Here is a 23,623-nt window from a genome sequence, read left to right as displayed (position 1 = left end):
GATGTTCAGCTTGTCCTAATTTCTGGGCTTAGTTACTAAGGGTTAAACATCTCCTGCACTAATTTAATGTGCTCCTACAGCAACCATGGAATGGCATAGCAAAGTGAGGGAGTAGAGAAAATAATTATTAGTATACACCTCTCAGCTGTATTATCTTCCTAATAAACTACAAGGCATAGGTGATTTGCTTGACTTTTTTTATTAGGAAAAGGTGGGGGAGGAGATGTATCATGGTGCCAATATTAGAGGACAGTGATAGAATTACCATGGTATTAGTGATATTGCAGTGCATTCACAAGTGCTATGATCAGACTTTTTGGATGTAACACTGATAATCATATTAGCTGAATAACTCAGCAAGCAAAATGAATTTTCAATAACACTGCTGAGCAATTTTCCAGACAGTTTCATGCCTGGCATAATCTTGTTTCCTATGTTTTGTGTGGATTTAGTGGGGCAATTATTGTCTGGCATTTGGAAAGGAAGCAAGTGCGACAGCTTGCCAATCTGCCCCCGTTGGGGTGTTTTAATTAGGCATGCCAGTTTTTATTAGCCCATCAGAATGGAATGCCATATTTTTCATTATTCACTTTATATGTTTGTGTACCATTTGGAATTTGTTTGCAATGGCAGAATTTGAAGAAAGGGCTCCCAATGCACTTGTCAATTAATGCACCCAGATTAATTAACTTAGGACATCTGACAAAGTGCAATGGTGGGTTTTTGTTTTAATTTGCAGAGATAGTGGTTTACTGGCAGGAAGTTCTTGTAGGATTTACTCTTGGTAAATGTGTTATTGAAGATATTACTAAATTTTTGCAATAATTAATTCACCCAGTCATCCTTGCCACAACCCTGTGACATAGGGCATCAATTGTCCTTTTGACAGATAGGAAAACAGATGTGGGCAATATGTGATGTGGCCGCAAAGGTTTGTGGCTGATCTGAAGAACATGGGTCTTTGAGGTCCAGACCAAACAGTCTTTCCACTGCATCTGTCTGGACCACACAATAATAAACAGCAATGATAAGAATAACTAGGATCCAGAACACCACTTTGGAACCTTGCAGAGGTGGGCAGGGTTTGGGGATCTCCATACAATTGCATACAAACGTGTGTATTAGGAGAAAATTGCGCTAGAATTTTCATGAGGAATTTTTCTATTTAAAAAGTCACAAACTGATGTGGGAATGTGGAGAACTGAATTTAAGATTGGAAAAAGGAGACTCTGTGAGAAAACAAAACAGACAAGAGCCAGACATCCCTACTGGCAGCTGAAAATGACTTCAGTACAGCAGCAGTGTTGACAATACGCAGTGCCTGACAAAGGAGAAGCAACTTGCATTCACCACCAGGCACTGAGCAAAAAGTGGTTGGTGCAAAGTTTTCAGGCGGTAGGGTGGTATCCTACTTTACGAAGGACAGTCCTGTACTGTATTTGAAGGGCTGCCTGGTCTAAAGCTAATTTGAGTGTTAATCATCATAAGGAAATAGAGCAGCGGCCTTGAAGTTGCCCATTCACCATTCACAGAAGAATGGGATCACTCAATAAGTCTTTCCCCACTATGGTAAGAAAAATTGTATTTGTATTTAAATTATTTCTAAAATTGCTTATATACATTAACATAAACAAACTTTATGCAAACCTTGGAGCTTTTCTCCTGCTTTTCCACTGTGCCTGCATACGAGCTGTGCTTGGATTTACTTGTTAAAATATTGAATTATAAAATCCAAGCCTTTGCAATAGCCCACAGAGTTATCCTCAGCTGTCCAAAGCTTTTTAGCTCCTTCCTACAGAACCCCCATCACATGACCATTCTGGGTGTAAAAGATTGGCCATACTAAGGCTGTAATCATATACAAACTTGCCTATAATTTACAGTGCAATTCTATATATGTCTACTAAGTCCCACTGACTTCAGTGAGGCTTACTCCCAGGTAAGTAAGTGTAGGATTGCCACCCATATCCCATTGAACCCAACAGGGATTACCTCTCAGCATACAGGCATAGAATTGCACTGTTAATTTTTTGTTTCTGTTTTGTAAGTGTGCTGACTGGTTTAGTAGAGAGAAATAATTCCGACTGAAGTTAACTGATTTATGTAATATGTAAAGCATTACAATTGCCATCTCATTGTGTGAATTAATTAATCAGAGCATGAACGAATTACTGTGCTTGTGAGACTTTGATCTGACAGATGGAAGAAATATTGGGAAACTACTGGGTATCAAACTACAGTGTTGGAACTTAAAATGTTTCTCCATGCTAGTCACAAGTTTAATTATTCCTTTTCCCCCCCCCTTCCCCTGCCGACAGACCCAAATTAAAATAAATGAGCCACATCGAGACAAATCTCAGATGCACAGTGTGCCTTGGCCCATATTGTTCTTCTAATATTGGAGCCCTATAAACTTTATGAATAAAACCATTCGGCTTTCATTTCAATTTGGGAGTGTTAAGAGGAAAGTGCTATTTAATGTACCAAACAACTTGCACTGGTCTTTTATTTTATATTAGCTAAGTGCCCATCAGTGTGGCAGGTTGCATTTTCTTTCTTTCTCTTATTCCATCTTGTACATGATACAATGACAAAACAAGGATGTTTTGTAAACAATGGCTGGGATCCAGAGTCCCATTTTCAAGCAGAAAGCAGCTCTTGTCAGTCCATGGGTGGTGGGTGGCTGCAGACCCATTTTCTCTCCTGCTGCCTCCTCAGATTGGATTCTGCTTTTCAGGGGACATGAGAAATTGCAACAGGAAGGAAAGCGGGAAAGTGCTTAGGATCACATTGAGCATTAGCATTGTGTGTGGCCCTTTGACCTATATCCCTTTTAGCACACAGGTAGAGATTCTCTGAGGTCTACACCCTGGCCTAGCTGACCAAATGATAGCACTCCCTACAACCTACAGCAGTCACACTCAAATGTATAGAGTTCTATTTAAAGGGGGCTTTGACAGATTCACATAAGATGAATCTGTGGTTGTTACCTATGATGGCCACATGGAACCTCATTGTGTCCAGAGACATGCCACTGAACACCAGATCCTGTGGAGTATCAGAACTCACACCATGGGAAGTTCACTATAGCTTTCCCCAGGTACTCTTCAAAGCAGTACAGAAATCTGCAAGACCCCATTGGCTGGCTACTATAGCAGGAATGGGTGTATCATTACAATAGTGCTTCTAACTCTATGAAAGTTCTAACTCTGTTTGCTGAAAACAGCCAGGTGGCTGCCTCCAGAAAAAGGTTTGTTTTGGTTTTTTGCATCTTTTTCAATATAGTGTTATGTGTTCAGGTTCCAGAGTTTGTGGGTGCAAAGGCATCCAGAAGTCCTAGAATTAGCAAATATCAGAGATTGCTAAATATTTGGAAGTACTAAATGCTAGGAGACTTCACCTGGTGCCAGACAGTGTGAGAATTCAAGCTGAGCATTTGACTGGAAGATAGGCCGTTAAGAGAAGATAATGGTTGTCTCATTAGCCAAGTCTCTGTCCAATGACAGAGTTGGGAGGGAAGAGGTTTCCAGGGTTACAATAAGAAATGGCATAGGCTGCAGGAAAAATTGTGGCTTTTTCCAAGGGGCCTAAATAGTGGGGGGAAAGGGGCACCGGGCAGAACTGTTGGTGGGCTGGTGGAGGCAAGCTGGGGCAGAGACACAGAGATGACATTTTGTCTGCCCTGGACTCCAGTGCTGCACACCTGCAGGAAGCAAGTCCCTCTTAGCATGATGAATGCTCTGAACTCTCTCTGCAGTAGACTCAGGTGTACATAGGTATAAATAAAACCATATACCTTTAAGATACATTCTCTGCTGTGCCTCATTTCTCCAAAGGAAACACAAACCCTGGATAAGTGTCAAGACCCCCTGAAATCTCACAACACTCAGCAGAGGCCCTTGGCAATAACTTGGTTTATAAGAGGCAAAAGTTGGATGACTGTGCAAACCACAAAGGGTGATTTATCTTCTGAATTGCCACTGAGTTTCTGGTGTGCAGCCTGAGAGCACTTTGCCCGTTAGCTGTTTGAATATATGGGTTGTCAAAAGGCTTCACGGAGCAACAAGTATGTTTGTTTGATTTTGATTCATGTGGCAGAAGCATAAAAATATTGTGAAAGGTTGGCACTGTGGACTCTGTAATAAATGCAGAAGTACACAGCCTCAGGATATCGTAAGATTAAACAGAAATAAAACAGATGCAAATAACACTATCCCCATAAGCCGTCTTTTAGCAATAATATGCCTGAAATCATAAACTGGAGTGCTAAAGACAATGCCCTTTGCCAGTCCCAGCCTATAACTATATCCTTCCTGAGGCCCCGTTTCCCTTCAGACAGCAGGGTTGTTTTTCAGAATCCTGATTGGAGTTTGAAGACTGTCATTTATTGAGTTCTCATGTCATCAAACTTTGTTTTGCATCCTTGGGTTCCCAGGCCTTTTCTGAAACTTCCTTGCATCTTGTTTGAGTGAAAACGTGGATTCGAGAGGGGAAAACAGGAAGGCTAAAGTTCACTCTGAAATCTTAGCTATGCGATTTTGCTGTGTAAGTTACATACAAATAAACTTAATGGCGTGGAATAACTTGGAATGCACAGTTTCCAAACCTTTTCCTGTATGTAATGTCCCTGGTGCAATCTCATTCTTCTCAATGGTTGGGAAGAGGGCAGGTGGACAAGAGGGACATCTAAAAGAGGAACCAGGAACTTGTGACCCTCCAGATGTTGTTAGCATCAGCCTCAACTAGCTTGGTCAGTGGTCAGGGATAACGAACATCTGGAGCAGCATCTGAAGGACCACAGGTTCATCACTAACACTTAATCATACGATTGGATATATGGTGATTGCTTATGCTTCAAACTTCTAGAATATGCCAGAGGATGAAAGGGGAGAAGGTGGGAGCAAGCCAGAGATTTGTGTGGCTCATGCATATAATGCTAAACCATGATTAAATGTTATGTCCAACATGGCCCATTATGGCTCTCACTGCCCAGCAAATAGATGGTTTATGATGCACCTTATCCCAACACATGAACTCAGTTAGTTTGCCAATTCCATGTTCCTTCATGAAAAACAATAGTGGCTCAGTTACAGAAACGTTGGTTTGCGTGAACCATCGGTAAGGACCCAAATGATGCTCTTAGCTTCTTATGGAGCAATCTTATGCACAAGAAGCTGGTATAAAGCAAACCCCTGAAAATTAAGCTCGTGTAAAGTTACATCAGATCCCAACCCTGTTCAGCAGCTGCTGCTCTGTCTAAGTCTGGCAGAAGGAAAACCAACATTTAAAATAGTGTTCTATGCTGGGTTGCCAGGTCACATGACTGAGCTGAACAGGTTTTAGGATTCAGCCTAAGTCCCCATGTTCTGATCTTGCCCCTGTTGTGCCCCCATAACACCCCTTTTGGAGACCTGCACCCACTATGGATGAGCAAATTATGCCACCATATCTTTAGCTTAGCCTGGGTTTGAGGACTTAATTCTGACTGAGCCCAGTTGATCAAGGAATCAGCCCACTGAGCTTGAGATCTAATCCATGCTAAACTGCTCATCCCAGTGGATCTTGCCATAGGATTTCTCTTAAAAAAATAGTTAAAGAAGAAACATGGTTTGCAATCCTCATGCATGCCGTGCCGTAGTTTCTTATTCTGGCTCTTGCTTAATCACAAAGCATGTTTAGTCCATTCACTGCAAAACCATAGTTTAAGCTTCCATAATCATGGTTTGGTGTGGTTAAACAGAACCTCAGTTCAACCATGTTCGTTTACTTTCCTAATTTTCACACAGATTGTGTACATTTGCACAGTGCACTGCATGAGCATCTGTTTGTAAACTATTTATGGGAACTGTTTACTCTATTTATGGTTCAGGGAATAACCAGAGGAAGATAATCCAGGATGTTACTGCCCTTGGCAATGATCCAAGGAAATCCTTCTCCCATAGACTTTCTCCAGGAAGAAGTCAACATAGGAAAGCTATCCCTGCACAAACCAGGAGTCTTTTATCTTTTTCATTGGAATTCATTTTCTTCAGAATTATTTCTCTTATTAAAAATAATAGGATATTTTATTTTAAAGGCCCAGTATGACTATTCTCATTTAATAATCACATTTGCAGAGTGCTTTCAAGAATTCAAAGTACTTCGTGCACATTATTTCAGTTAACCTTGTAACAGCTCCACAAAGTAGGTTAGTATTATTATTTGCATACTGGATATGTGAGAGATTGTCGTCAATATGCTGATAACAACATAGTGTGTGCACACACAGAGAATGACCTCCAAACCATCCTAAATACCTTCGCAGAAGCTTACGGAAAGTTTGGCTATACCGACAAGCACAAATCAACCCCTCCATGGTGCGACAAATCCAACTTAATGGTGTAATGTTGGAAAATATTGATGATTTTTCCTACCTGGGCAGTTATCTTTCCACAAGGGCTGACACTGATACTGAAATCCAGCATTGTCTGAGCTCTGCATATGCATCTTTCTCCCAGTTGAAGCACAGAGTGTTTGAGGACCGGGACATTCACATGCAAAACAAAATGCTTGTTTACAAAGCTCTTGCACTACCAACTTTACTGTACACTTGTGAAACATCTCCAACTCCTCGAAAGAGTCCATCAATGGTGTTTCCGAAAAATTTTACACATCACTTGGGAAGACTGGCAAACTAATGACAGTGTACTGGAAGAAGCAAAGATCACCAGTGTCAAAGCGATGATTCTTCAACATCAACTTCGTTGGACTTGTCATGTTTTTCAGATGCCTGATTATGGTCTTTCAAAGCTATGACTATTCCCAACTTAAGAATGGAAAGTGAAATACAGGTGGACAGAAAAATAGGTTTAAAGACGTTCTCAAGGCAAATCTTTAAAAATGCAGTATAAGCATGGAAAATTGGGAAACACTGGCTTGTGAGTGCTCCAGTTCGAGAATAGCCTCTAAAAAAGGCATCATGGACTTTGAAGATGCAAACTCGGGATGAGAGGGAGCAACAAGCTGAGAGGAAGGCACATTTGGTAAATCCTCACCATGATCAACTACTGCCCGGAAACCTATGTCCCCACTGTGGAATGATGTGTGGATCCAGAATTGCCCTCCACAGTCACTTATGGACACACCGTTAAGACTGTGTTCATGGAAGACAATCTTACTTGGCCATGAGTGGTCGCCAAAAAAGAAGAAGACTGGATATGTGAGGAGAGGTGGAGCTGCAGCTGAGAAGGTCTGGCTTTCTTGAGGTCACCTAGTGAGTTCATGACATAGGCGTGATTTGGACCAGATTCCCAGGTCAAACTTGTAGCTACTCCTGAAAACAGTTTCAGTTCTCTGGTGTAATAATAATTTTGAAAACTCTCTTATGCAGGACTGTTCCTATCCCCAGTCTGTGGATCTCATCCTCATTGCAGCCTGATTTGAGAGGGAGGCTAGTTTGAAGTTCCTGATTTCCCCAGCAGTTCACCTTCTCTTCAGGATTTTGCACACACAGAGGCCCTGGGGGGAATAACCCAGTACTAAGCTGTCTTCCTGATCAATCTCAAGCCTTCTTCCTTGGAAGCAAGGTGTGGTTAGGGGCTCCTTTGACATGAAAGCAACTCAGGAGGCTTGCGGTTAGAGCAGTCCTTCTCAAACTTTTCACCCCACAGACCACATGAAAATGGCTGAGGACTTTGGCAGACCACTTAATTATTTTTATGCCTCCTGTAGCAATTGCAGTTTGCTGTGCTGGAGGCTGCATGGCTGCTATAGAGTTCTCCCTGTAATACAGAAGGAATAAATTGAGCAATCAAAAATACTGTTAAAAATCATTATGTATATTTAATGGGATGGATGTGGCCATCTTCTAACTCCAACCACAAATCCACATATACGCTGTGGACCACCTGAGTGAAGGTCATGGCCCACTGCCACTCTGCAGACCACAGTTTGGTAACCCCTGAGTTAGAGAATGATAGATGCTCTTATTCTCAGAGCTGCCCATTGGCACTTGAAGTGCTCAGTCATATAAATCATAGCCTGTGTCTGATTTAGAAAAAGTAGGGGCTCAACCTGCTTCCGCCACTGCCCACAAGAAAACAACTATGCAAGCAGGTTACAGTGCATTTTTATAGAAAGCAGGAAAGACCTTTACATGCACTTATACGTATACATACAGATAAACCCTAAAGATAAGACAATGTAGGTTTTTTTAAGGGTTAGGTTCACACAGACAGTGTGCAGAGGTCCAGGGCCCTGTTTATGGCCTGACACCAAACATAAAGAAAATACCTAATCCTTTCATGCAGTCAGAATTTCATAACCCTTTCCTTATAATCTTCAATTATAATGGTAGTTGTAAGGCTTGAAAATGTGGACAATGTGCTTGGATCAGTGAGGGCAACCACTTACTTTCTGGGCCTTTGGCTGAAAAAACCCCAGCAGGGAGGGAAAAGGTGGTTGGGCTGGAGAGGTGATCAATGCCTTCTTGCAACAGGTGGTGGTCCCTGCCTGCTTGAAGAAGTAAAGGTAAAGGGACCCCTGACCATTAGGTCCAGTCGTGACCAACTCTGGGGTTGTGGCGCTCATCTCGCTTTATTGGCTGAAGGAGCTGGCGTACAGCTTCCGGGTCATGTGGCCAGCATGACTAAGCCGCTTCTGGTGAACCAGAGCAGCACACGGAAACGCCGTTTACCTTCCCGCCGGAGTGGTACCTATTTATCTACTTGCACTTTGACGTGCTTTCAAACTGCTAGGTTGGCAGGAGCAGGGACTGAGCAACGGGAGTTCACCCCGTTGTGGGGATTCGAACCGCCGACCTTCTGATCGGCAAGTCCTAGGCTCTGTGGTTTAGACCACAACGCCACCCACGTCCCTTACCTGCTTGAAGAAGGCAGTGGTAAATCCACAACTTGCCAAATCCTTGGATTTGGCAGCCCTAAAGTACAAACTTAAAACACACATTTCAAAACCCGATCATGGCAGACAGCTCTCTCCGGAAAAAAACAAAAAACCCTTTCTAGCTACTCTACACTTTGCTGAAAGAAAAAAAAGGAGAGGAATTCAAGGAGCGACCGTGAAGGAAAGCCAACCAGGCCTTCACAAATAGGCGGCTGGGAGAGGGCAGGTGGGAGGCCGTGCGCCTTGAAAAGCAACCAACCCTCCAATTTCTCCTCAACAATGTTTGTATTTTCCCCCCTAGCGGGATGGCTGGAGGTACAGCTGCCCTTCCATTTGTGTCCCTGTGCCCAGCTTTGGGTGAGGCTGCCCCCTGACAAATAACATGGGAAGCAAGCGATACACTGAGTGCTTTCAAAAATAAAATAAAACACACACACACAAAACAAGGCGCACAAATTGTATAGGGGCTAAATGGAACAATAATCTCTCCTAATGCAGTGTGCTCCAGCCGACCATTGTCCGCCTGGGAACGCCACAGCTGCAGAGCAGAAAGCCGCCCTCCCTCCTCAGTGTGAGGTAAATTCCAGCAGCTGTGCCAGCCTCGAACTGGGGCTGAGGGAAATGGAGACGGAGCCCTCACAATGAGAGAGATCGGCGCTGCGATGCACTGCATTTGCATGAGAAAAGAGGGTGCCAAACTTGGAGTATATCTTCTTTTGACACAGCGGCTATAAAGCCGCTGAAGAATTTCATTTGTCAAGTGGAGTGGAATCGAGGCAGCAGCATGTTTCCTTACACAAATATTGACTGGAGCCCTCCGGTTTATTTGAGGTGCTCCTGATGCAATATGGTAATAGCTGCTGCCCCCCTCCCTCCGCCACCCACATTTCACACATTTGTTCTGACTGTTGGCACCAGGAAGTGCTTATTGTTTTCATCAATGCCGCGGGAGTGATGACATGTCCTTCCCAACCCGCCACCCCCCACTCGTATCAATTGTCATGGTGTACTTCCTTGCTTAAAAGTTCTCATGAAAAGGTCTTTATGTCTGCAGAATTCTGGGACTTCCTCGCCCCAGTTCATTGTTGTCTATTGTGTTACTTCAAGGCCTGATCCTTCTCCTTTAGAAACACGACCAAGTCTTGCACATTGCAGACACGGAGGCAGCGCCCGCCTGAGACATTTTGCTGCCTGAGTCCCACCCCGTTGCCCAAACCCCACTCCCAATCACGGCTGTCAACGTTTCCCTTTTTTAAAGGGAAATTCCCTTATTCTGAATAGGATTCCTCGCAAGAAAAGGGAAAAGTTGACAGCTATGCTCCCAATACTTAAAAAAAATTCTTGTTAACACCACACCACCTGAAGCTGCCTGCAATCCTCAAAATACTCACCCCCAGCTGAACATAGTGGGGTTTTATTTCACATTCATGAGATTGTGTTTATGCCTCAGTTCATGAGCACATCTTCTCCAGTCTGGGGTGTGTGGAGGAAGAGTGAGGAAAATAGGGTTGTTGTTTGTTTGTAAACTGCTGGGTCAATATTTGGATACTATAATATTAAAGAATGAAGTGATCGTTGAGTTGTTTATATGTATGCGTACGATATTTTAACTGCATCCCCCCTCTCTCTATATATGTGAATTAGGATTGCCATCTTTTTAAATAGGTCATGCCTTCACATGTGCTGTGTGGATAAATGTTTTAAACGCACAAGCTGATGAAGCTGCCTTGCTTCCTTTCACTAGATGGAGCTGAGAATTTAACCTCCTTCATGCTTTAATTGTGTACAAGGACTCTCCTTTTCCTACTCATATTGAAATACTGCCCCTCAATGAGGCAAAACTTAGATTCACAAAATGTTTAGGGGTATGCGTACCCCTGCATCCCCCACCCCCCAAAAAAGCACTGGCTGCGCCATTGGATCTGACACTCATGGTTGCATCGCTCACCATCCCAGTGCTTGAGCATTTGAGAATGAGAAGCCTGTGCACATAGGCTTCTCACACACAGCTACTTCCATGGTAACTCATTCCTCTGTTCCCAGATGTGAAATATATTCATTCTTATGATACTGTTAAAGATATTCCGTTTTAGGCACCTGATTTCTGCACCCACTAAGAAAAGGCTTTGCCTACACAAATGACTTCAGCTTTGTAAGATTAGCATTTGGAGCTCCAAAACTTTGTTAGTTTTATTTTTTTATATATATTGATATTTATTCATTTTCACAAACAATTTTATACAGCCAATCACATTTTATCACACATTCATTTTTTTGACTTCCCTCAGTTTCTCTGCCAATCTTCCGTTTACATTTATATCATTAGCGCATTTCTAAACTTATTATTGCCTTTAAATATCACCTCTCCATCTTACTCTCTTTTTTACAACATTCCTTATTTTTTCACAGAGTCTCTTGAAAACCAACAAGCGTTATCTGTTCATCACTTATACTTTTCAGATAATCTGTAAATCTTCCCCAGTCCTCGATGAACTTTTGGTCCCGCTGATATCGAATCTTCCCTGTTAATTTATCCAATTCCGCGTACTCAGTCAATTTCAGTCTCCATTCTTCCACCGTTGGAATTTCTTCCTGCTTCCATTTTTGGGCCAGAAGTATTCTTGCTGCAGTTGCTCAAAACTTTGCTACTTTTAAACAGTCCATTAAGAAGTAGTTCTTGTTACCTGCAAGCCTGGAAGGCCAAAACTAGGTGAAATCAAGACATTTATTTTTTTTTAGCAAGGATCCTTGCCGAAGCCTTATGCTTACCCCGACTTGTGTTGCTATGTAACAGTAGCTTTGCTTTTGAAGTGGAAAAGCTGTAAAGCCATTTAAGCATGTGCACTGCTTGTGGAATTTACATGATACTCAAGTACAACATAAAAGCAAAGGAATAAAAAAAAACACAACAAGAATATACTTAGTTGTCAAAAGCTGCAATTTCATAATGCATTTGTGGCTTCCTGTTTCATTGGCAAAGGATAATGGTAGAAACCTAAAGACGACAGAGAATGCTTTTAAGAAATAACACTGAGACGTGGAAGTTGTATATAAAAGCTGGAAATGCTGCCGACTCCGGGGACCTTTGAGTTTTTCAGAAGCGTCTTGAGTGTTTTCAGTTTCTTATAGCTATCGCTTTAAGGCACACATTTCCTACACAGAAGTACCTGTTTGTGAAAGGAATTCTACGAATCACTTGCATAGTTTGTTAGGAGTATAAACAACATTAACATTTATTTTACATGACGGTTTTACCATGTGCTTGTGAAGTCAATCACAGTTTTATGCTCTGTCTGTATGCGGTGATATAGAGCCTGGTTGTATTGTTGTTTTTAATTTTTAAAAATCTGTACATGATGCATTCTGAATATTCTTGGCCAATTAATTCATATGGCGCATATAGTGATGCATTTCCATGCTGTTGTGCTGGTTTCTGTGATCATCAAACACCACTTTCTCTAGCTGCTGCAAACACAGGAAGAGCGCCTAGGTAACTGCAGCTGCACTGAGGGGGCAGAGAAGACATCTTGTGGTGCAAATTCATCTCTGGGAAGATGTGTGACAATCATGTGTGGGGAAAACAATTCGGGTAAACTAAACCTTAGATGTACAACATGCATTTCTCAATTCCTACTGCGTCTATGATTCATTCAATTTTCTACACAGAGAAGTTACTTTCTTGTAAGACATTCAGTTTGTGGAAAGTGATCCCTTATTGTGCCAACTATTCACACACACACACACACACACAGAGAGAGAGAGAGAGAGAGAGAGAGAGTTTGACTTGTATCTGTACACCTGATGGCCTTAAAACAAACTTGGTATGTGTTCTTCTGCCTCAAAAACCACAGCATTATGAACACTTATGGACACTAATAAACCATCTTCAGGGGTGAAGGAGACCCAGATGAGGCAGAACAGCCCCTGACTTGTCTTGAATTCTTCCCACCCATCGCACACATAATATTTTGACACATTTACGTGTCTTGTGTTATTGTCACATCATATTCATGTCCCTGTCAATGGCTGCTGCCCACAAACTTGACATGGAGTTGCCACATTTGATAGCATCCCAGTGTTATTATGCCTAGAGTGCTAGGAACACAGGAAGTTGCCTTATATAGATCAGACCATTGGTCCATCTAGCTCAGGATTTTGAGGCTGACTCTTCTCTCAGCCCTACATGGAAATGCCAGGATGAGACCTAGGAAACTGCATATGAAACAGATACTCTGACACTGAGCTGTGGCTCCTCCCCTATGGTTGGTGGGGTAGTGGTTAGCGTTTGAGATTGAATCCTGACAAGACAGAAGTACTGTTTTGGGGGGACAGAGGGAGAGCAGATGTGGGGGACTCCCTGGTCTTGAGTGGGGTAACTGTGCCCCTGAAAGATCAGGTGCACAGCCTGGGAGTCTTTTGGACTCACAGCTGTCCATGGAGATGAAGATCAATTCTGTGTCCAGGGCAGCTGTCTACCAGCTCCATCTGGTGTGCAGGCCTACCTGTCCAGACTGTCTCGCCAGAGTGGTGCATGCTCTAATTATCTCCGTGTGGATTACTGTAATGTGCTCTACATGGGCCCACCTTTGAAGGTGACCCAGGAACTACGACTAATCCAGAATGTGGCAACCAGACTGGTGACTGGGAGTGGCCATCGGGACCATATAACACTGGTGCTGAAAGACCTACATTGGCTCCCAGTACATTTCTGAGCACAATTCAAAGTGTTGGTGCTGACCTTTAAAGCCCTAAATGGCCTCGGCCCAGTATACCTGAAGGAGTGTCTCCACCTCCAACGTTCTGCCCGGACACTGAGGTCCAGCACCGAGGGCCTTCTGGTGGTTCCCTCATTGAGAGAAGTGAGGTTACAGGGAACCAGGCAGAGGGCCTTCTCAGTAGTGGCGCCCGCTCTGTGGAACACCCTCCCATCAGATGTCAAGGAAATAAACAATTATCTGACTTTTAGAAGACATCTAAGGCCGCCCTGTTTAGGGAAGTTTTTTAATGTTTGAAGTTTTATTCTGTTTTTAGTGTTCTTTTGGGAGCCGTCCAGAGTGGCTGGGGAAACCCAGCCAGATGGGTAGGATACAGTGGTGCCTCGCAAGACGAAATTAATCCATTCCGCGAGTCTCTTCGTCTTGCGGTTTTTTCGTCTTGCGAAGCACGGCTATTAGCAGCTTAGCGGCTATTAGCGGCTTAGCGGCTATTAACGGCTTAGCGGCTTAGCAGCTATTAGCGGCTTAGTGGCTTTAAGAAAAAGGAAACAAACTCGCAAGAACTCGCAGGACGTTTCGTCTTGCGAAGCAAGCCCATAGGGAAATTCGTCTTGCGGAACGACTCAAAAAACGGAAAACTCTTTCGTCTTGCGAGGCATTCGTCTTGTGAGGTACCACTGTATAAATAATAAAATTTGTTGTTGTTGTTGTTGAACTAGTACTAGGGAAAAATAGGTTCAACTCCCTACTCAGCTATGAAGTTGCTAGTCACAGCCTCTCAGCAAAACCAACTCATAGGGCTGTTGTGAAGACAAAATGCATTGCATAGGGCTGAACTAAATGATTCTCGGGATCCCTTTCAACTCTTCGATTCTATTATTCTAACTCTGTGGAGAAAGCCTAGGATAATAACATCATAACTAAAGAAAACAATAAAAAATAACTGTGCTTTCAGTTACAGGGAACTCCAAATATGAGAATGGTGCTTGCCAATAGGAGCAGAATTTTTAGAAGGGATAACTCAGCAAATACATGTAACATGCATTTTAGTAAGTACACGTTTTGGGCCAAACTCTGTTCCCAATTATATTAATAGGGAAATTGTTCTTACTTTCAGCTGTGGGCAAGAGATACCTCTGTGCCTATTAAAATTCATTATATTTTGCCTTTGTGCACTTTGGTCTCCATTGTGATTATTTAAAATGTTTTACATTAAAATTGATTTTTTTGGGGGGGGTGTAATCAGTATCTCTTACTAACAGCGAACAGTGTGGCCATGTTTAAATGTCCTGGCTTCTGTTCTCAGCACCTGAAGTTAATGAATTAAGGAACAAAAAGAGCAAGGACCTCCTATGACTTTTATCAAAATTCTATTCCAAAGGTTGATATAAAGTTCAAATTGTGAACAGACCATATTATCATTAAGATGAAATATTTAGTGACACTGTATTTTGAGGAGTTACGGTATCTTTTGATAGTAGTCCACCATGTCTCACAGGTGACAGGTGCTGGAGAATTCAGTCAATAATTTAAAAGGTACTTCTCGTTTTTCAAGCGAAAAGGTCAAAAAGTGCAAACTTTTATGAGGCTTTGTCTGATTAAGCAAAAGTATAGTGTAATTTAGCATCCTGAACAAATGCTGTAAGAGTTTAATAATTGAGACTGAATCTTTTACAATAAGCTGCTCTTGAAAACTTTAATACGTTACTAGCAAATGATCAACCTTGGTGCCCTACACCAATGAATTAAATGAATCTTTGTCCTGCAGACAACACAAAATTACCTTTTTTATTTGACTGTAATGTTCTTCAGCAATAATACTGTCACAAATTACTGCTACTAATAATACGTTTCAGTCTTCCCTACAGGATGGTTGCAAGGAGAATGGAAGGTTGAAAAGGAATTATGGGACTTGAAATTGATTCTTGTACTATTTTCAGACTAATATTGAATGTTGAAATGTATGGAAGATCTGAAATATTTGGGGAGTTGTTCTAATTCCAAAACTAGCATTCAAGTCCAACAGCATTTATTTATCAAGAAGTTAGAAGACAAATACAAAGTTTGAGGTGGATTTTTAGAGTTGGCTAAGATGTGACCTGGTGGGGGGAAGGTTACAGCATGATGTTTGATTTCTGTTTGATTTCTGAGTCCAAGGCTGTGGCTATGGGATAAATTAGGACCTCTTGGGGTGTTAATGCTGTGAACTCTTCCATCGTATGTTCAGATTGTATATATGTGTGTCAATAAAGCATATATCATTAAGACACCACAGCTCCACTGTGCCTCATTTCCAAAAGGAAGCCAGAACACTGGGTAAGTACATGGAACCCCTGAAATCTCGCACCACTCGGATATCGGGTTGGCATGTAACAATATTGTACTATGCCATACAATCCACTTTTGCCAAGCCTAACACTTTGAAATTTGTTAGCCGTTCAAAATAGTACACCAAGCGGAAACTCACTCAAGGTCTCCAAAACCATCAGTCTGCCCTTTCGTCAGGTATCATTCCACAAAAGGAGTCTTTGAAGGTTTTGTGAATATATTCATGTTTGCACATTTCTTGGGAAGTATTGTTGATATTTTTAATGTCATTCATTGGGAGCTGTATGAATTCGAAGGATGAATAAAGAATGTCAAAGAGGGAAAGATTAAATAAACAGGACTTTTTAAGAAGCAACATTCATCGGAAGCAGAAGTGTCCCAGTGCAGCACAGTTGTGTTCATTTGCCTAGAGATTATTTTCTTTGGTCAGGTAGCCAAAAAGGGGGGAATAATCCAAAAGGTCTGCAAGCAACTCATCTGTCTACTTGCCATTTAGGAAGAGACTTTTGTTCATTTGAATTAGTCTATAATATGAATGAAAAACCGACATTGGCTGGAACCCACATTTGAATCACTTTTTCATTCATTAACAATATTAACAATCACACATTCATATCAGTCCTGCAAGGGAGACTCAAAGGCAACTTTAGGCTCCTGGGTGAAAAAGGATCCAAACCTCTTTTGAAATTGACCTTTGGTGATCTTCAAATAAGAAACACAATACTTTTAAAAGAGTGATGTTGCCATGGTGAATAAAAACCAGTATGTTTCATTTGCTTAAAAGTCAAAGGCTTGTAATAAACTCTTACTGTTTTACATGCTGTTATTCAGATTTGGCTTAGCAATAGTTTGGCTGTAATAAATACATACAGCTGGATCCTCTTCTGCTGTTGAGGAAATAAAAGAGCACAGTTTCGGTTTGCCCAGTCATTGGGGACACTATTACAAAGCATTACTTTACCCAATTCAGCTGGATTCCACCATAATCTTGTATGTGGTCAACAATTCTTGCACATCTCAAGAATACCCCCGCAACATTCTTTCCTTAGCAGCTTCAGAAAAATGGGCAAACATCACCCACTGGAAATTTTAACATTGAAAATCTTTTACCTACTTATCACCTTCTAACTATTTAATACGAAAATGCACTTTCTGAATGTCAGTGCTTCTGCAAATCAGCCACACACCCAGTGCTGGATTTATGTATAAGCTAAACCAGCCCCACTCTCTTGGCCCCCCTCCAAAAAAAAAAAAAAATTTAACGGGGAAAAACCTGGATGTACATTTCCAAAATATAAGATAAAAAACAAATAAAATAAAACCTACATGCAGCAACTGTGGCAAATGGCTTTAAATACCTATTAGGTCCATAAATTACCATATAGCACATATTCAACAAAAAAACCAGAGACAATTTGTTGTTGGAAAAGGACAGCTGGACATATAAAGGGACCCGTTGTCAGGAGCTTGTCCTACACTCGAGTAGGACCCTTCAGTAGCTTAGGGCCTCATCAACCCTAAATCCAGCCCTGCACATACCCCTGCAAGACTATGTGATAGGAGGGAAATGTTGATTAGATTATTTGAAAATCAGGACTGGGTCTTCTTTATACCGGCAGCTTGACATGGAAATGAAGTGATAGAATCCTGATGTCATAAATAGCAGAGTTCAGACTCCCAAGTGGGGTGCCATCTTTTTTATGATCCTCAATATAGAAAGAAAGAGAGAGCGGAAGAATGAAAGGAAAGAAGGGGGGAAAGAAAACAATCCTTCAGATAGAAAGGTAGCACAGCAGGGGCAAAGCTGAGGTAAAATATTTCCCCTGTTATGCTCATCTTCTACTTGCAGAGAATTTTTATATGGGGCAACACATAAAGCTCTCCTTTTTTACAATCTAAAGTTGTAGACTTCACTTTGCTACCTCGGTTTTGTTACATTGTACATGCACACTTGGCCGAAACTGACATGTTTGAGTGTAAACAGTTGGGAAAAAAGCAATACATTTTAACACTTTTCAACATCTGTTTCAAAGCGAAATAAAGCAGCTAAATTGAATTTAATAATCTCTCTTCCTTCCTCTTCTTTTGAATAGACTAGACACTACAGGGAGCCATGTGGTTTCAATCTGGCCTGGTATTTCAAGATGCAGGCAAATTCATTGTCTCTGGCGCATGTTCCGAATAAATCATACTTACTCGTTGTGTAGGCGGGGAGCAGATCTGTCAGAACAACTCCAGATTGGCATGTATATCGTATGCAATAGCAACAGGAGCATAAAACAGAATAAATATCCATAATGTAGCATGCATACATGAAAGAGGTGAAAGAGAGCACAAAATATGGTCTGAAGCTCAACATAAAAACACCCGAAGATCATGGCCACTGGTCCCATCAACTCCTGGCTAATAGAAGGGGAAGAAATGGAGGCAGTGAGAGATTTACTTTCTTGGGCTCCATGATCACTGCAGATGGTGACAGCAGTCACGAAATTAAAAGACGCCTGCTTCTTGGGAGAAAAGCAATGACAAACCTAGACAGCATCTTAAAAAGCAGAGACATCACCTTGCTGACAGAGATCTATATAGTTAAAGCTATGGTCTTCCCAGTAGCGATGCTGGATCATAAAGAAGGCTGATTGCCAAAGAATTGATGCTTTTGAATTATGGTGCTGGAGGAGACTCTTGAGAGTCCCATGGACTGCAAGAAGATCAAACCTATCCATTCTGAAGGAAATCAGCCCTGAGTGCTCACTGGAAGGACAGATCCTGAAGCTGAGGCTCCAATACTTTGGCCACCTCATGAGAAGAGAAGACTCCCTGGAAAAGAACCTGATGTTGGGAAAGATGGAGGGCACAAGGAGAAGGGGACGACAGAGGATGAGATTGTTGGACAGTGTTCTCGAAGCTACCAGCATGAGTTTGACCAAACTGCGGGAGGCAGTGGAAGACAGGAGTGCCTGGCGTGCTCTGGTCCATGGGGTCACGAAGAGTCGGACACGACTAAATGACTAAACAACAAAAAACAAGCATGCATAAGAAGAGTCCTGTTGGATCTGTGCTTTCAGTTGCCAGATACATGACTATCGAAAGCCCACAAGCAAGATCAGAGTGCTTCAACAATCTCCCCACTTGTGATTCACAGCATACTACTGCTAACACTGGAGACAGAAAATAGTAGGGGTCTGCACTGGCTCTGTGTCTAAATCAAATAACAAGGGTAATTGAGGGGATTCTTCAGTCTCCCCTCAGCCCCCCAAAAAAGGTCTGATATGGGCCCCTACAAAGCTTCGTGGCAATTCTTTTCTGTCCTGTATTTCTTATATATCTGTATGTTTCTCTGAGTTTGTGGGTTTTGCAAGAAGTGAGGCTGTCCAAAATCATACTTGAAGACCCTACAAGTGTCCCTATTTTCCAGGGACAGTCCCAGATTTACAGAAGCCATCCCGGTTTCTGATTTGATCCTGGAATGCCCCCCTTTTCCTTAGGCCGTCCCTATATTTATCAGAGAAATGTTGGAGGGTATGAAGTTATGTGACCCCCGAGCCAAGGAGATCAGTAACTATACAACCTTTAGAAGACATCTGAAGACAATCCTGTATAGTTTTATTATGTTTTTGTATATGTTGGAAGCTGCCCAGAGTGGCTGGGGCACACCAGTCAGATGGGCGGGGTAAAATTGTTGTTGTTGTTGTTGTTGATGATGATGTTTCGTATTTTCAGAGAAATGTTGGGGGTATGTGCCTGCCAAGGACTGAAGAGATCTGGGGTGATGGGGTTTTTGTTGTTGCTGCTGCTGAAGCACAACCGCATACCTTGCAACATCTTTCTGACGAAAATAGGGACGTCCTGTTCCATAATTATAATAATAACAATCTGGGTGGTTTCCAACATATATAAAACCATATGTTTCTATCAGTTTTCAAAATTGTATGCATGCATCTATTTTGGCTTTGTGAGAAGTTTGGTAGTGGTCAAAGGGGTTTATATTTTACTTTTACCCACTGTGTATTTAGAGGGAGATTAGTTTTCTAAGTTTATTTAGCCATATATATTTTTTGGAACAGCAGTGGTTCTTTAAAAGTAGCATTCAGTGACAGAGACAACGGAATGATCAAGAGTTTGTCTGTTCATTCGGTTTTTAAAATGGTCTACTTTTGCTGTTGCAGCCTGGAGTGCGGTTCTGAAATGGAAAACTCTTTCCTTGGTTGTAATTACTTGTCATGAAAGCTCAATGTCTATTTTTTTTGTTTTTAACTTGACTGTAATTCCAGCAACCTTAATTTTAAATGATTTAAGTAATTATATTATTTCATGCTTGGCAGTTGCCATTCTATCTTGTGGGAATTAGGCAAACAGCACCAGATCCAAGCGTTTAATCATCTTCATGTCTGAAGGCGTTTAAAGGGCAGGTTCAGAAAGTTTGTCAAATGTCTGGCACTATTTCCATGCAGCTCCAGCTTATCAGTCTACATATAGGTAGTTCATGCATACGGCAAAGTGTTAGTCGATAAAGGCAGCACACCTATTGTTAATGCTGCTGTTAATTCCCAAATGTCTGGGTTCTTGGCTTTATATCTGCATTGCCAAGATAAGTGTGGCCTGTGTGTCAACCCTTCCCCAAAAGCCAAGAGAAAGAAACAACTATGTGTCTAGCCAGAACTGTTTACAGGATAAACAAGCAGTTTACAGCTTCCCACATAATGTGGAAGGCACATCAGAGGCTGGTTGTTATACAATAGAGGGAGGAAGTTAATGGAACTGGATCAAGGAAATTACTATAACTCAGCACTTCATAAAAAGTGCAATTTATCACTAATTAAAAAAAAATGGAAACTTTTCTGATAAGTTAACAAAAGGAAAATGTAGACCTTGAATTGCCGCATCAGGATAAATCAGTTCTGTCAGGTTAATATAGCTCCGAAAGCCAAACCTTCTAAAATTACAAAAGCTGCAATTGCACTGTGCATTTCTACCTGGAACACAACCAATAAGAGCTCTGTGCTTTAATGGGCCCTGACAAGACAAGCATGACATCACCTCTTAAGGTGACAGCTTTATTCATTTTACCATTGTATGGTATTGATTTCACATGCAAAAAGTAGGCCACTGAGTGCTTTATATGTGCCACACAGAGAAAGTCTTTTCCAAAGATGAAATTATCTTTCCTTTTTCCTTTCCTTTCCTCGCTCCCCTGTCCTGCAGCCCAGTAACAGGGTCTCCAGCACTTTATGATTTTACTTTTCGACATATATAAAAACCATTCACCATTCAGTCTTCCAAAATGTACACTAAGATCAGCCTGTAGGGATATTCCTATGGAAAGAGACACATCGTAAGATATTCTGGACCCAGATCATTTTGTTCTGGGTTCAGCCATTGTCTACAGAATAACAACTACTGTATGCTCTTACCATAACCTCAAAGTGTCCCTGTTTTCCAGCGACAGTCCCAGAATTACAAAAGCCATCCCAGCTTCTGATTTGATCTTGAAATGTTCCCATTTCCCCTGCTGATGCTGCCAGGCTTGGAGAATTTGTCCTTAGCAACAGCTGTGGCTGCAAGGGAGCATCCATTTGCCTTTCCATGACCCCTCCAGTGTCCCTATCTTCCAGGGACGGTCCTGGATTTGCAGCAGCTGGCCCAGTTTCTGATTTGATCCTGGGATGCCCTGCTTTTCCTTAGGGCATCTCTATTTTCACTGGAGAAATGTTGAAGGGTATGGTAGGCTGTCCCTATTTTCATCAGAGAAATGTCAGATGGTATGGAATAGGATATCCCTATTTACATTAGAGAAATGTTGGAGGGAACATCTCTATCTTCATCAAAGAAATGTGGGAAGGTAAGGAATAAGGTGTCCCTATTTTCACCAGAGATATGTTGGAGGGTATGAATGACCTCCATTGCCAGCATCCTCCCTCAGGCAGCTCATAGAGGCTATTGAAGGTGAGGCAAGGTGGAGGAGAGGCTGCTACCACTGAGCCCCAGCCCAGTGTGACTTGCTGGCTCTGAGGGGCAGGCAGAGGGCAGGGCCACCCTGGGCAGGAAGGAAGAGGGAGCAGAGTGGAACACAAGGAGTCTTGTTTTGGTTTTTTTAATGCTTTGTGCGCCTGCATTTAATCTTGTCCCTTGCTAACATTTATTTATTGATGTGTGTTTTTCTTTTTGCAAATCTACCAAAGAATAACATAAAATCAGGATTCAGGGGTGGCACTCGCCCCCCTTCTGATAGGAAATGCTCTCTGGGGAGTCAAAAATGGGGCATAGAGGAGGGTCAGTGAGAAATGTTTGTATTTTCATCTGAGGAATGTTGGAGGGTATGTTATACTATATGTGCATACTATGTTGTTGTTGTTTAGTCATTTAGTCATGTCTGACTCTTTGTGACCCCATGGACCAGAGCACGCCAGGCACTCCTGTCTTCCACTGCCTCCTGCAGTTTGGTCAAACTCATGCTGGTAGCTTTGAGAACACTGTCCAACCATCTCGTCTTCTGTCGTCCCCTTCTCCTTGTGCCCTCCATCTTTCCCAACATCAGGGTCTTTTCCAGGGAGTCTTCTCTTCTCATGAGGTGGCCAAAGTATTGGAGCCTCAGCTTCAGGATCTGTCTTTCCAGTGAGCAGTCAGGGCTGATTTCCTTAAGAATGGATAGGTTTGATCTTCTTGCAGTCCATGGGACTCTCAAGAGTCTCCTCCAGCACCATAATTCAAAAGCATGAATTCTTTGGTGATCAGCCTTCTTTATGGTCCAGCTCTCACTTCCATACATCACTACTGGGAAAACCATAGCTTTTACTATACGGACCTTTGTTGGCAAGGTGATGTCTCTGCTTTTTAAGATGCTGTCTAGGTTTGTCATTGCTTTTCTCCCAAGAAGCAGGCGTCTTTTAATTTCGTGGCTGCTGTCACCATCTGCAGTGATCATGGAGCCCCAAAAAGTAAAATCTCTCACTGCCTCCATTTCTTCCCCTTCTATCTGCCAGGAGGTGATGGGACCAGTGGCCATGATCTCAAATCTCAAAGACACATCAGATTTTGACAATGACAATGACGATGATGATGATGAAGAAGAAGAATCAACGAGGAGAAGAAGAAAATTGCAAGGCACGTCCCTCTAGTTATTTCACAGCTTGCTGATAGATTTTGGCCTCGTGGCAGCCAAGTCTAACTTGATTTTATTGTGGGATAATCTCTCCATTCTGTAAAAGTACTATGAAATCAGCCTCAGACGTTTCCCCCACAAACACATAATCTGACAGCATAAACATCACTATGAAAGCCAAAGCTAATGGAGAAAGATTGATTCAGAAACGCAAATAACACAGTCCAGAAGTTGCCAAAAAGCATGCAATTTGCAGGTTTGCAATGCTCCAGGCTGTGCTGCTTTACTCCTAATTTAGATTCAACAAACTAGGAAAGTATTTATAGTGCATGCACATCCACAGTCTTGAGCAATGCTGCAAATAAAGTTAGCAAAGAAGAGTTGTATACAAAGCTTATGAATAAAAAATAAAGTGTATGGGACTGCATGAAATTAATAATATCCAAAACACCCATATTATTTTAATTGAAATGCCTGGACCAATTACTGTTACATGCACCAATATGATTCATCTAGAGTCCTGCACAAAGCAGAATGGTGAAAGGTGATTTATCGAGAAATCAGGCTGTAATGATCCATGCTTTGGTAATCTCCTGTTCGG

The 23,623-nt window shown here is 42.0% G+C and overlaps 1 long non-coding RNA gene across 1 annotated transcript; it reads left to right on the top strand.

Moving 5' to 3' along the window:
* Nucleotides 1-17,627: 17,627 nt before the first annotated feature.
* Nucleotides 17,628-18,129, top strand: LOC310705691. The gene is made up of 2 exons (XR_014525454.1): nucleotides 17,628-17,732; nucleotides 18,017-18,129. It is a non-coding gene; the product is annotated as an uncharacterized lncRNA (long non-coding RNA).
* The last annotated feature ends 5,494 nt before the right edge of the window (nucleotides 18,130-23,623 follow it).

The sequence above is a fragment of the Podarcis liolepis genome (genome assembly GCF_965112155.1).
Source record: "Podarcis liolepis genome assembly, chromosome: 4".
Classification (NCBI taxonomy): domain Eukaryota; kingdom Metazoa; phylum Chordata; class Lepidosauria; order Squamata; family Lacertidae; genus Podarcis; species Podarcis liolepis.
The sequence above is the reverse complement of the archived record's forward strand: the minus strand, read 5'-3'. Positions and strand labels throughout refer to the sequence as shown.